At 55.7% G+C, this 14,524-nt stretch overlaps 1 long non-coding RNA gene across 2 annotated transcripts in view; it reads right to left on the bottom strand.

The window, feature by feature from the left end:
* The window catches only part of LOC141276385 (uncharacterized), a 104,353-nt gene extending 89,856 nt beyond the window's left edge, over positions 1-14,497 (bottom strand). For both annotated transcript variants that reach the window (XR_012325881.1, XR_012325880.1), the window contains exon 1: positions 10,910-14,497. This is a non-coding gene — a long non-coding RNA (uncharacterized lncRNA). The remainder of the gene's footprint in view (positions 1-10,909) is intronic.
* Between the last annotated feature and the right edge of the window lie 27 nt (positions 14,498-14,524).

A 14,524-nucleotide genomic window follows, 5' to 3' on the forward strand; every position in this document is an offset into this window, starting at 1 on the left:
ATGAGCCATGGCCGCTGAGCCTGCGCGTCCGGAGCCTGTGCTCCGCAACGGGAGAGGCCACAACAGTGAGAGGCCCGCGTACCGCAAAAAGAAAAAAAAGATGAGGAAGAAGGGGCGTGCCTGGCAGGGAGGATGAGGTTGGGGAATGCAAAGGCCCAGAGGTTAAAAAAAAAAAAAAATAATACGTTTGGAAAACTGCAGGGTATCCAGAAGGATTGTCGGCTGGGGGCCTGGAGGTGGGGGGCAGGAGGGAGTCAGAAAGGAATACTGGGTGCAGATCTTGAATATTCACCATGGTTCATTTTCTTCAGGCAATGGGGCAGCCTGCAAGCACTTTAGGAAGGGGAAATTACGGTCAGATGAAAGCTCATGGTGGACATACAGAGATCAGGGAGGAAGGGTGACCAGCCCAGGGATTCAGGCCGTGGCAGTGACATTGGAGAGGTCATATCGAAGGTAGAAAATCAAGAGAAGGTGGGAAGGGCTCCTCCCCAGCTTTGCATCTGCAGACTATTCCCAATCCAGCTAATGGATTTTCAGACAAAGAGCAGGATAGCACACTTAGCAGCTGAGCAGTCCACAGCCCGGCTTCCCTGGTGTTTCTCCTTCACTTTCTCCCCTCGTTCCAGCCTCCCCAGCCCCCGACTTGGTCGAAGCCCTCTGCAGAAACACTAGGTCCGCACCCTCTTCCACCATTAAAGGGGTGGTTCTGAAAACCAGACAGAAGCCACTCCACCCGGTCGGGCGGCCCATTGGAAATCACTGCCAGGACTGAGAGGCCATCCTGCCCCCTGTGTCCTCTCCCCGGGGACCTGGGGACCTGGGGTGAAGGTCAAGGAGTGCCTGCCGCACTTGTCAATGCCCTGACTCCTTGTCTGCAGGCATCGATTCCTCTCCTTCCTGACCTTTCAGGAGAGATGCCCTGAATTCCATGCCCCAACATTACAGAGCCCAGAGACTCTAGGAGACCAGCCCCCCTGGCTGCAGGCCCTCTGGGAGAACAGCCTGGCCTGACTGCCGCTGTCAGCCGGCCAGAGAGTGTCTGAATCATTGGGAGTGGAGCGGGGCTGGATTCACACCGACTCAGCCTTGAGTCGAGTTTATGGTTCTTGATTACACCCAGCAGGGAGGCCTTCTTAGTGATGAGAGAGAAAATATTCAACAACCTGTCTTTGCAATGTGCTGATCTCTTGGAGAGAAGGGAGAGTGGGAGGGAGTGGGGGAGGGGTTTGAGAGAAAGAGAGAGTGACTTACAATATGTGAGAGAGGAGAAGGGTTTTTTTTTTTTAATCCTGGGCTCCCCAAAACTGCCTCAACATTTCCTCTCTCTCTCTTTTCTTTTTTTTTTTCCTATGTTTGGCTGCATTTGGTCTTTGTTGCTGCGCGCGGGCTTTCTCTAGTTGTGGCGAGTGGGGGCCACTCTTCATTGCGGTGCGTGGGCTTCTCATTGCGGTGGCTTGTCTTGTTGCAGAGCAGGGGCTCGAGGCACGCGGGCTCAGTAGTTGTGGCATGCGGGCTCAGTAGTTGTGGCTCGCAGGCTCTAGAGCACAGGCTCAGTAGTTGTGGCACACGGACTTCGTTGCTCCACAGCATGTGGGATCTTCCCGGACCAGGGCTTGAACCTGTGTTCCCTGAAATGGCAGACGGATTCTCAACCACTGTGCCACCAGGGAAGTCCCTCATCATTTATTTTTGCCTTGGGGTAACTCTGAAGCCAAATGATCCCATCCCTATGGGCCCCCGCAAGCCCATGGAAAGCTTAGAAGGACGTGGACCTGAGCATCGGCTCAGAGCTGGGGGAGCAGTGCTGAGCGGTGCTGCCTCTTCTGAAGCCCCCTTCCCTCCTTCACAGCCCTTCTCACATTCTGCTTTGTATTCAAACTGCATCTGCTTGTGCTTGGCACCCAAACACAGTGCCTGCCCCGTAGTCGTGGTAATAAATGAACAAACAGGACTTCCCCTGTGGTGCAGTGGTTAAGAATCCACCTGCCAGTGCAGGGGACACGGGTTCAAGCCCTGGTCCAGGAAGATCCCACATGCCGCTGAGCAACTAAGCCCTTGCGCCACAACTACTGAGCCTGTGCTCTAGAGCCTGTGAGCCACAACTACAGAAGCCCGGACGTCCTAGAGTCGGTGCTCCACAATAGAGAGGTCACAGCAATGAGAAAGCCCTGCACTGCAAGGAAGAGTAGCCCCCGCTCACCGCAACTAGAGAAGACCACACACAGCAATGAAGACCCAAAGCAGCCTAAGATAAACGAACAAACGGAAGATGGGTGTGCATCGTTCTCGCACCCCATGAGGAGACCCCTTGTGCCTCCCACAGCCCCAGTCCAACAACCTGTACAAAGTCAGCACCGATTTTGTATTTTGGATAAATGAGTGAGTGAATAATAGATCCCACACCCTACAGGGCTTCAGCACTCCAGCTAGGCTGCCCTTTACTCTGCTATTTCTGAAGCTCATTCTGTTGGCACATCCCATGCCCCCCAAAAAAACAGGATGTCAGGGAAGAGAGGAGGCTTTTTGGAGACTACTTTTTTAGTTGCTTCTTAAGAATTCATGAGAACTAGCGTTTTAAATTATTGGATCTGAAAGCACCTCCCAGTGGATCGATATGGGGGATGGGAGGCAAGGGTCCCTCCGTTTCTGCAAGAACCCAAGCTCTTCCTTCCCAAGCCATCAGAATGGAGTCTGGGGGCTGACGGTGTTCCCGTTCCTCCTGTCCGTCACGTCCTCTCTCCACCCTCCTCAAGTCCCCAAGGGCTCTCCTATGGCTCACTTAAGACCCCTGCCACTTCCCTTTCTGCTTCAGCCTCCTTACTTGAGGGATGGAGAGGGGTTACTCAGAAGAAAAAGAAGGCACCCTTGCCTTTTCATACACAGCAGATTCCAACCTCCAGCAAGTGTCTTGGGATATTGAAGAGAAGGGGGGAGCCCAGAGCCCAGTGGGGAAGGGGTGGGTGGATGCCAGACCCGCCACCACCAGCAGAAGAGGGGAGGCTCTCACCTAGGACCATCCCCCCAAGGGAACTTTGCAAGATCTCCCAAGCTTGCAAGTTCAGTGTCTGTGGGAGTCAGGCGTTGGGCATCTGGTCGACCCTGAGGCAAGCCAGTCGCAGGCTGGGCTCTCCAGGCTGCCAGGGGTCCCAGAAGGGCCTCTGCCTGCCCAGCCTTCCTCTTCCAGGGCTGAACCCTGCGGCTGCTGAACAAGCGTGTCAGCCAGTTTCCCTTGCCTCTGGCTCTGTAAAGCATGGTACCCACCGAAAGAGGAGGGGGGGCGGAGCCGCAGGGACGAGGCCCGAGCTCGGAAACTTTACACTGAAAGTTAATCCACTGAAGCATAGCCCAAAATAAGCGCACTGCCTAATGTGCCGGGAACTGCCGGTCGCAAGGCCAGACTGCTAGCGGATGTCTGTGCATCTCCGCCCGGAGACTGCATTTAGCGCCAGCGAGGGAGTCTGGGCTGGAGCGCTGCTTTCACACCGACTCTGAGCCGTGAGTTTATGGATCTTGATTGCACCCAGCAGGGAATCCTTTTTAGTGATGAGAGAAAAAATATTCAACAACCTGTCTTTGCATTGGGTGTGTTGGACACACTTCCCTGCTTCGGATTCAGACATATGCAAGTTGTGGGAGTGAAACTGCTGTCAGCAGGCCAGAAACACTCCTCTCCTCCCCGAGTCCCCGTGGAAGGGGGCGGGGAGCCCAGAGGGGCCGCGGAAGGCCCCAGCTCCTCAGGGAGAGGAGAGGCAGCCCCCCCCCCCCCCCCAGCGAGGCCCTCACCCCGGCCCCATCCCCAGCCGCATCCCCAGCCGCCTCCTCACCGGTCCCCAGGCCGCCCGCCTCCCTCCCCTCCCCGGCCCGCGGCAAGCGCGCCTGGGCAGTCCTCCGGGGAGCCGGCGCCCGCGTGGGGCCCGCTGACAGCGAGCCCAGTAGAATATTGTATTAGTTGGTTGTGAGCTGTGTTCTCGTCAGGGTATCTGAGTTTCACAGAACAGACGGGGTGAGAGTTTTTGTGCTATATCCAGATTGGCTTAAAATAATGTCGTTTTTGTAGCTTATTAAACCACAGAAACTACACCAAAGTCATCTACGCTGCTGCCAGCAAACTCTCTGAGTTGGGGTTCGGGTAAGAGCTGAGCTCAGCCCGGGGCTCAGGACCCCAGACCCCAGGGCAAGCGGGGGAGGCGTGGGAGGAGAAGGCAGGCAGCCATCCTCTCCAGATGCCTCCCTGGGGAACCAGGCTGAGGGGTCTGCAGCCACACTGGGTCCCTCCCCGACCCCAGATCCACCTCTGGGATGTCTGGGAGAGCTCAGGGATCGGGCCCTATAGGCTTAGGGGCCACTCCGGCCTGAGGCTCTGCCCTGAGGCTGGGAGAAGGTGGACACTGCCTGCAGCCGGGGGAAGGCTGAGAAATGGCTTGTCCAGATCCTATCTGGGGAGGCTGTGTCTAGGCAGGGGTGATGGGCATCGGAGTTTCGGCTTCTGTCTGGGTTTGCCACCTCCTCCCAGAGCTGCGGAATTGGGAAAGGAAGGGGCCTGACAGAGGAAGGGCTCGTCAGCGCCCCATCCTGGCCAGAAAGTCCTCTTCCTTCTCATTTGGCAGATGGTCCTGCTCCGGGTCCCAAAGGAACGGGGGTGTCTCCCACGTGTGGGGAAGGTGGAGACAAGGGGGAAAGGGTGCCTATGAGACCTGAGCAAGAAAAAATGCCCAAGCTTCCCCTGTTCTACGTCATCCTGCCTAGATCTGAATAACTGTAACTAGAGCTGCCATGTGGTGACAAATTTCATGTCATCTTCAAAACTAGGCCTATGAGGCCCATGCTGTAATGACCTCTATTTCTCTATTAGTCAGAGGAGGAAACTAAGGCTCAGAGATGTGGAGTGATTTGCCCAAGAACACACAGCTAGAGTGGTGACGTTAGAATCTGAACCCAAAATGACCATCGAATGAGAGTTCTAACCACTGTACCACAGGGCCTTGCTGGGATTTGAGATTTAAGAATGACGTACAGCTCCATTTCTCTTACAATCCCCCGTGTGAGCTTTTTAGAATTGGGGACACCTAAAGAAAATGAATAATATTTGAGGGGAAATCAATACCCCTCCCCCATTTCCCGATGTGTCCACTGGCCATGCCTCTGACCTCCTGCCTTCCCAACCTATGGTGTCCATCAGCAGAGAATCCAGGGCCGATCCAAATCTCTCCAGGGCCACGCAATGCCCTGGCCATTTCTCATGGGCATCTTGTCTCAGCCAGCAGGGCCGTGGGCTTCCCTGCCCTGCTGAGGGACCCATGGATATGACAGAAGCTACTCTCCTCCTGTCATCTACATCCACCCAGGTGCCCAGACACCAAGGAGCTATCCTCAACAGCTCCGTCACACCCTCCACATCCAGTCCACCACTAAATACTGAGGCTTCCACCTCCTCAATTGCATCCCCTCCCCTCTGCCCATCACCCTACCCCAGCCCTGGCCTTATCATCCTTCCACCTGGACTGTTGCATCACTCAGCTCACTGGCCTCCCTGCCTCCAGTCTCTCTAATCCATGCTGGAGCCAGAATGAGCCCTCTACAGTGACCCTGCCACTCTCCTGTGTAAAACCTTCCCGGGGGCTCCCCCCACCAGTGCCACCTGCCTGGCTTGCAAAGACCCTTCACAGGCCACCCCTGTGTACCCCATACACCCACCACTCCAAGCGAATAGCCCTCCCAAACCCAAGCTCTTCTGACACCTCCCTGCTTTGGCTCGGTTAGGCCACCTGCCTGATACTCAAGCTTTGTATGATCAACTTCAGATTCCACCCCCCGAGAAAAGGTCCTGCTGGGAATAAAGAGCATGACACAGAGACAGAGCACCAAAGCAGGGGACAGAGCCGCATGCACGAGGCAGAGTCCTGGGCCGCACCCGCAAGTGTGACAGGCAGCACCTCTCGGTAGTTAAGATTTGGGCCTGGGCTCAGTTTCTGGCTCTAGTATTTGGGGATATCATTAAAAAATATATATGTATCTCTGTGCCTCAGTTTCCCATCTGTAAAATGAGGTTACCATAGTATCTAGTATAGTACATGGTTTCAAAGATTAAAATGTTTTATATACATGTATATTATACATATAATATATATATATATATAAAGGGCTTGGAACAGGCTTGGATATAAATAAAGGGCTTGGGAACAGGCTTTGCATATAGTGTTATATAAATGTTAGCTGTTATTATTATTATTATCATTATTATCAATGTTACTGTTACCACCCTCATTATCTCACATGGCCCATCTGAGCCCCACTTCCTTTGACTTTGACCCCTTCAATCTCTGATGACCCCAACAAATTCTCCCTCCCTCCTCTCCTCTTCTTTTCTCTCCCCCTCCCCGTTCTTCTCCTTCCTCTTCCTCTCCTTCTCTCTCTTCCTCTTCTTCCCTTTCTTCCGTATCCACACACACATATATGCCCGGCTTCATACATTCAGAGGCACGTGGGCACACACAGCCACCTACACACACATACACACATGCATACACGTGCCCACAGGCTCACACACCAGCCTCCTCATCCTCAGAACCCTTCTTGCACCCTGAGATCCTCTGCAGCCGCAGTGTCAGAGCCTGGTCTCTGCCTCTCTACCCCTTTGCCACATCCGAATCCAAAGTCAGGAGCTCCCCTCTGTATCCCCAGCCAGGACCTGGTCCCCTACACACGCAGTGACTGGAGTGCTGGCGCCTGGTAGAAAGGGGAATAAAGCTGATGCAGTGTGACCAGCAGGCATGTGGGCAAACGGGGATGGTCCCTGGGAGGATGGGCGTTCCTTCCAAAATGATCGCAACTCAGCAGTGAGGTCTCCTTTCTCAGCTCCTGCTGCAGCAGGTCCCAGCCAGCCCTCCACACCAGCCCCGGGGGCAGGAGTTCCCACCAGAATTAGAAATGTTTGCTTCACAGGTAGTTTGTTGCCGGCTGCTCTGCAAAGTGCCGAGGGCCCTCCAGATCTTCATTCGTGAGTGGCAGGCAGGACTTCCCTCATGACCCCACAGAAGCTTCTAGACAGGGCCCTTTCACACCAGGAACCTTTTGTAACACCCAGCTCAGGCTATCACTTTAATGCATCCAAGCCTCTATTTCAGGGGGAAAAGGGGGGATTTGGAGTGAGGCAAAACTGAATGCCAATCTATAACCTCCTTACTGTGTGATTTCCGGGACATCACTTGACCTCTCTGAGCCTGTTTCCTCATGCAGATAAGAATCATTACTTAGGGCTACTGTGGGGAGTGACCAGGAAAATGAATAAGAATGTGCTAGAGAAATTCTGAAGCATCAGACATTGAAAGGTTAGCGTCACCCCTGGGGCTGTGCTGGTCATTCTCCATTTGCTCTCCCCCAGATCCATTTTCTGCCCTGCTCTGTGCCCCAGGAGCCTCACCAATATGAAGGATGTCACCCAGGCTCCCCACCCACTGGCTTCCAGTTCAGCCCAGCAGCACCAGCAGGAGATGGAGGGGAGGGAAAGAGAGAGGTTGGGAAGACATCCCGTTTCTCCCTGGATTCACTGCATCTCAGTACCTGCTATGATAGTCCACGGCCGCAGCTCTGTCAGTGGCCCCTGTCTCTGTCCCTCCTTCTCTTGCCTCTTCAGGCCTAAGAGTAGCCACAGCTTCCTCTCCTTACTGCTAATGTCCAGATGCTTCACCATCCTTTGCTGTTTCTCTTAAGCCTGCCTCAGGAACTCAAGGAAGGGTTGTGGCAGGAGCAGTGAGTCCCTTTTTGTCCCCACAGCATGCACCAGCCCCAGGACAGAGGGGCCTTGGTAGTCTCCAGCCTGGTTATCTGATATGCGGGCTGATGGGGTTTCTAGTGGAAAACAATATGGTAATTTCAGAATGTTCCTGATTAGATGAAAATCATATTGCGTCGAAGTTACTTCCTTAATTTATTCAGAAAATAACAAGAGAGAATTCTCTCCTAAGATCCTTAATTAAACCAGAGCTTCCACCACGCAGGCATAGCGGGCGCTGAGCGCCAGGTGGGGGGGACAAAGGCCGCTCCTGGCCTCATCTTGCAGGGGCTGCCCTTGAGCTGCAGGTCTGGGCAGGTCTCCACCCAGACACGCTGCCGGCTCTGCCTGGAGGGAGTGCTGGCAGCAAGAGGGCACGGGATGAGGCTCCTTCCGCTGCAGGGACCAAAGGGGCAGTCATCGTAGAATCATTCCAGTCCGTTCCTGTCTCTTCCAGCATCATCCTGCGAGTTCCCAGGGACCCAAAGCCACTGAGACTCAGCGAGTAGGGGTGGCAGAGCTGGGCGCCCAGGGCGTTTTGAAGACACGGAACAGCAGGGTGAGCATGGGAGATGCTGGGAGGTCCGGTTAGGATCTGCACTGGAATCAGCCTGGGAAAGTTGGCATACCCCAAAAGGCTTTACTGAGGATTGTTTGATTTGAGAGGGAGAGGCAGGTATAAGAGAAACAGAAAAGGATGGTGAAGCATCTGGACATTAGTAACAGGGAGAGGAAGCCGTGGCTACTCTTAGGCCTGGCTCTCAGCAGGGCTTCTCGGCCAGGGCCAGGGCTGAGGAGGGCTCCCCCAGGCCAAGGGCAAAGGGGAGGTGCCCAGGAAGGCCTACAGAGCAGGTCAAAACCTGTCCCGGAGCTTCTTTGGCAGTTGGGTTGGGAAAGAGGAGAGCTCAGTCTCTTAATCCCAAGCCCCCGCTCCCATTCCCACCCCAGGCAGCCTCACAAGGACAAGAGGAAGGGGGGTCATAGTGTCCTGGCGGGCACCAGGGGGCAAAAGAATGGAGGCCCAGGGAGCCGGCGTCTGAGAAAAGGCTGAAGACCGCCCACGCAAGGTGGGGGCCAGAGGCTGCTGGGAATTTACAAAATTTGCCCGCAAGGCTGACGAAGCTCCCTCAAGGCTGGAGCTGAGGGTGTCAAGACCACAGCAAGGCAGGAGCCCAGGGAGCAGAGACGGGAGAATCCCTGGGCTGAAACACCTGCCAAGGAACCTCACTACCACTGTCCACGGTCACGGTCTCCCCCAGGGCACTCTCCAACCCAGAACAGCAGGGTGGGAGCCAAGGCCAGGGGAGGACTCAGGCCCCTTTCTGAGGCCCATTCCAAGGCTGTACAACCAAGGCTTGAGAGACCCAAGTCCACCCTTAAGAAAAGAGTGTGGGGACTTCCCTGGTGGCGCAGAGGTTAAGAATCCGCCTGCCAATGCAGGGAACACAAGTTCGAGACCTGGTCTGGGAAGAGCCCACATGCCACGGAGCAACTAAGCCCGTGCGCCACAACTACTGAGCCCGCATGCCACAACTACTGAAACCTGCATGCCTAGAGCCCGTGCTACGCAGCAAGAGAAGCCACCACAATGAGAAGCCCGCGCACCGCAAGGAAGAGTAGGCCCCGCTCGCCGCAACTAGAGGAAGCTCACACGCAGCCACGAAGACCCAACACAGCCAAAAATAAATATAATTAATTTTAAAAAAAGATAACATTCTTTAAAAAAAAAAAAAGGGTGATTTTTCTAGAAGTGCCTGGTGATCAGGTCAGAATCTCTTTCTGTTGGTCTGTTTGTCCCTATTACTTTTCTCAGACTCTGACTTTAACTCTTGTCTCTCTCCCAGTCTCTCTCTTTCTCTCTCTCTCCCTCTCTCTCTTCCCTTCTCTTCCCCTCGCCCCCTCCCCGGCCCTCCCTCCATCCCTCCATCCACCCCTCTATCTTTCCTGTGTCCACTTCTGGCCCTGCTTCAGGCCTTCAAGAAGCCAAGAGCCTCACCCAGAACCCAGTGGGGACAACCTCCACCCCACCCCCAGGTTCCACGTGGTCCTGCATTCCCCAGAGCCAAAGCCAGAAAGGGAGGGAGTGGGAGACGCAGGAAGAAATCCGAGCGTCTCCACAACACTCCTGACGCTGCCCCAGAATCAGAGGACACAACCGGGCAACGTCATCCATCCAAAGCCAGGATGCAGGAGGAAACGAGGGGGTGGAAGAGAATGATGCGGAGGAGGGTGGCTGTCACGTGGCAGAGAAAAGTGTGTGCGAGGGCTCAGTGGGGAGTGAACTGGGGGAGACAGGCCTGGAGAGGGTGGAACCCCAGGACAGAGTGGGAGCCAGCCTGAGGGTCTTGCTAAGCCCCAGATGTGCTTTGGAAGCACTGTGATTCTCCTTGCCTCTGGGCCCCAGAGCTCAGGAGAGGGCCAGGCACATGGAAAGCTCAGGGAACAGTTACTGAACTGAATAAATAACTCAGACAACAACATACACTAAGAGGCAGCCATGTCCCTCAAAAGCACATAGAGGAAAGGGGCCCTGGACTGCTGCTCTGATACACAAGGCCTGGAAGGCAGCCACCGGGGGGCGCTCTGGACAGTGGGGTTGTGTCCCTTGGTGCCGGGGCACATGCTGGGTTTGAGACTGGGCCCACAGACACGGAGCGCGGCCAGCAGAGGCCAGCGGCTCACATGTGGGTCGTTCATTCGTTATGCAAAGGTGTCTCGGGTGGCAGTTTGTGTGACACTCCTGGGTGAGGCCCGCTTGCCTCCCTGCAGGTGTGGGTGTGGGATGTGCACGGAGGCGGTGGACACAGGGTGGGAAGGTCGTCAGGGGTGGGGGTGGGATGAGCGGACGTGAGCCGGAGCGAGCTTGCAGGCCCAGGTGGGAGCCGCTGAGGGACAGGACAGAGGCGGGACGGTGGGGCGGGAGGGTCCAAGGGCAGCGCCCAGCCAGAAGGCTCAGACCCAGTTCCCTCTGCCGCTGTGCTCACTTTCTGCTCTAGTCACTCAGGGGTTGGGAGAAAGGGGCATTTTCCTCTAGAGACCTTTCCCACAGGTTTCCAGGAACCCCACAGCTCCCCGGGGGACCACCCCCCGCCCCCAGCCCCCTGTCAACCAATTGACATTGACAGCCTATCTTACCACGGTGTGAATCTCTGGGCTCCATCTGAAGTTACCAAGAGGTGTTCTAGTATGTTTGGCACGGTGAACACTTCCCATGGTCTCTTCCAGGCTCTTCTGGCTTTGGTTTTCAAATCAGCTCCTGCTAGCACACTGCCTGGCACACAGTGGGTGCTTCTGCGGGACTTTCCTGGTCCTCAACTCCATCCCAAGCTGGGACGGGTCTCTAAGCTCCCTGGGTCCCTGGAGAGTATCAACTTCCCTTCTTCCTGGACCACTGGTCTAGCTCTCAATGTCAGTCGTGAATGGCTTTCTCCAGCCCCAGCCCTTCCTCCCTGCCCCTCCCCCAAACACCCCAGCCCCCAGGGAGCTGGAGGGGCTGGGGTCCCCTTAGAGACCTATAGGCTGTTCCCAGAAGAGGTGGCCTGAGCCCTGGCCGAGACCCAGCCAAGCACGTAGGGGCACCCCTGGCACTGCTGGCTGAAGCTTGCTGTCTAAACTGGCCTGGAGGCGCCTGGGAGCAGCGGGGAGGGTGGCCTGACGTGGCTCAGAGAGCCGGCACACCCTGGGTGAGGTCATGCGTGCCTCACGCCTCTGGTATTCCGGCTGATCGCTATCTCCTCCCCCAGCCCTCAGGTAACTCAGTGAAGATGCAGGCAGAAGAGGTGCTGGTACCACAGATCAGGCCCGACGGGGCTGCTGCGGGCCTGGCCTGTCTGCCTGCAGCTAGCTCCCCCTCACCCCACCACAGAGAGAGACAGACAGGGCTGGCTGCACCCTGGGAAGGAGGTCTGCTCCCCGCTGGGTGTCCTGCAAAGGACCCTCCCTCCCCTCCTCCCCCAGGAAGCCAGGCCAGGAGAAGAGAGACTGGGGGCAGGTTCCCAGAGGGTTTTCCCCTTAGTCATCTCCCACCCACCCACCCCCTCTGGGGTAATGATTCCAGCCACCATTATCAGTAGTAGGATTTATCAGGCAACTTTTGAGAATGAACAGATGAGAACGATATACCAAGATTGTCCCAGGCAAACCAGATATACGGCTGCCCTAACTGTGTGCCCCAGCTGCGTGCACACGAGCATCTTGGTGAGCTCGGCTCCAAGAAAACCTGATTCTTCAGCCAGGGCTTCTCAGTGACCAGGGAAGGGTCCAGCCCTGGACTCTTCTTGACAGACTAGTGCGGGGTGGGGTGGCGGGGGCGGGAATTAGGAAGGGGGCACATAGGCCAGCAGCTCTCAGGAGACTTGCTTATATTTCCTATTCTCTTTACCACCCTCACCCCTGGACTGGTCCCTGAGTCGGGGAAATCCAGGCCCTAAGAGGAGGACAGGCCACACACTTTTTATGGGAACGTGACCTTCCTGGGGGATTGAGACAGGCTCCCCACTTCCTTCCACCTTCCGACACCCAGCACACCCCCCTCCACTTCCTCTCCTTCTGTCTTCCTCCCTCACACACGGCAGCTAAGCCAGGGTCCTCAAAGTGTGGTCCCCAGATCCGCAGCGTCAGCATCACCTGGGAACTCATTAGGAAAGCACCTTCTCAGGCCCCACCCCATATCTACTGATTCAGAAACTCTCAGATCTGAAGCCATTGAGAGCCCCGCTTTACTCCTCAGACTTTAATGGGTAGACAGGTCACCTGGGGATCTTATTAAAATACAGACTAGGGGAGGGGGAATGCAGATTATGATTCAGGGGGTCTGGGAGGGGCCTGCTACTCCTCATTTCTTAGAAGCTCCCAGGTAAGGCCGATGGTGCTAGTTGTCACTTGGAGTCGCAAGGCTCTGGACGCCCTGTTTCTCAACCCTGGCTGCCCTTTGAATCACCCGGGGAGCCTTTAAAAATACCGATATCTGGGCCCTGGCTTCAGAGGGTAATTGATGTAATTGATCTGGCTCCAGAGGGTAATTGATGTAATTGATCTGCGGTGAAAACTAAGGCATAGGTAGGTTTCTAAATCTCCCTGGTGATTCTACCCCACATGCAAAGTTCTCAGCCGATGGTGGTAAGAAAGGCTTGATACATATACACCCTGGGTTCCCACGCCCCCTGGCTTCCCCCTTCTCTCTTTGGCCCTCCTTATCTCTTTCCACATCTGCTCGTCCCATCTGCAGACATTTGACACACATCAGCACAAGTACAGGCCATGAAGAGGTACAGGGCAGGCAGAGACTCAGAAGCACACAGAGGCAGGCAGGCAGGCAGGAGGCTGCAGCCGTGAGTGTACACACCCAGACAAACCAGACGTGGACGACCCATTAGTCTACGTGCTGCAAACACCCCAGGCGTATAGATAGATGGACACATGAGCAAACCCAGGATCTGTGAGAGCACACACCAGCCACAAAGGAGTCAAAGGCCTCCTGGATCTGAATCCCGTGATGTGACTCTTGGTCCTGACGCCCCAGACGTCAGGCTTGAGTCTGTCCCTGACAAAATCAACAAAGAGGACGGCTGGGCTTGGGCCCCTCCTCCTGCTCAGCACCACTGAGGTGCTCTGGGCGGGATGCAGGACTCCTTGGGAGCCATTCGGACAGGTGGCAGCCAACTCAGCCTCGGGATCTCTGAGGGGCCTCGGGAGCCATGCCTGCCCTGGCGCCCAGACCAACTGTGAAGGGGCACCGCTCCAGGGGGCTGACCCTTTCCAGGGGGATGTGGGTGTCCTCTAACCCTCAGCCCACCACAGATTGGCTGCACTGGGGCCTCCTTCAGGTTGAAAATCCCGCACCCCACCCCTGTACCCCGCGTGCAGACAGGCCTGATTGATGGCTCAGGGGGGTTGCGGCTGCCGCAGGCCTATTTTATGATGTCATTAGGCAGCTTCGGCAGCGGGAAGGAATCCCTCCTGACATCATAAAGGACTTGATATTTCGCTAATGTTATCTTGGTGGCGTGTCGCCCTGACATTTTCGCTTTGCGGCGCTCCCCCTAGGACCAGGAGTAGTCTAACTACAGCAGGCAAAAAATGCAAAACAGACAAATGCATCCTCGGGGGACAGCGGGAGAAAGCTAACAGACCAGTCCCTGGCTCCCCACCCACGGAGGTGGTGCAGGTGAGAAGCATGATGTGTTTGTCAAAGGGACCCAGGGCTGACCCCCCACGGCACTCTCTCCCACCTTGGGCTGCCTCTGTGCTTAGCTTCTGGGACCAGCTCTGCCAGCCAGAGGCTATGTGACCTGGGCCTCAGTTACCCCATCTATGGCACAGGGCGCTTGGCCCAGACAATTTCAAAGACTGTTGAGGGCCTTGAAGGTGCAGGGGAGAGTAAAAAGGACGGACACCCTCCTAGGCTCGGAACTGAAACTCTAGACGGCTGGGGGACGCTGGGTGGTATGGTTTACGCTCCTCGTGGCCAGAAATGGTTTTGGGGGGCAGACTCCAAATAGGAAAAGGTTTTCCAAGCCTGAAGCCCAGTATCTTCAAAAGACCAAAGTCAGTGGCTGGTTGCGAGGCAACACCGAGGTGGTGCTGGTGCAAATTCCTGGCAGGGGGCTGGCAAGAAGAAGCCGCCAGAAAGTGACCGTTCTCTCTTTCCCAGCCTAGCTTGGCTGGCTCGGGGCTCAGTGAAGGAGAAAGCTCCAACTGCCATGGGTACCTCCTAGATCTACCTCCAAGAGACTGATTTTAAATCAATCA

Source organism: Tursiops truncatus, chromosome 1 (assembly GCF_011762595.2).
Source record: "Tursiops truncatus isolate mTurTru1 chromosome 1, mTurTru1.mat.Y, whole genome shotgun sequence".
Lineage (NCBI taxonomy): Eukaryota > Metazoa > Chordata > Mammalia > Artiodactyla > Delphinidae > Tursiops > Tursiops truncatus.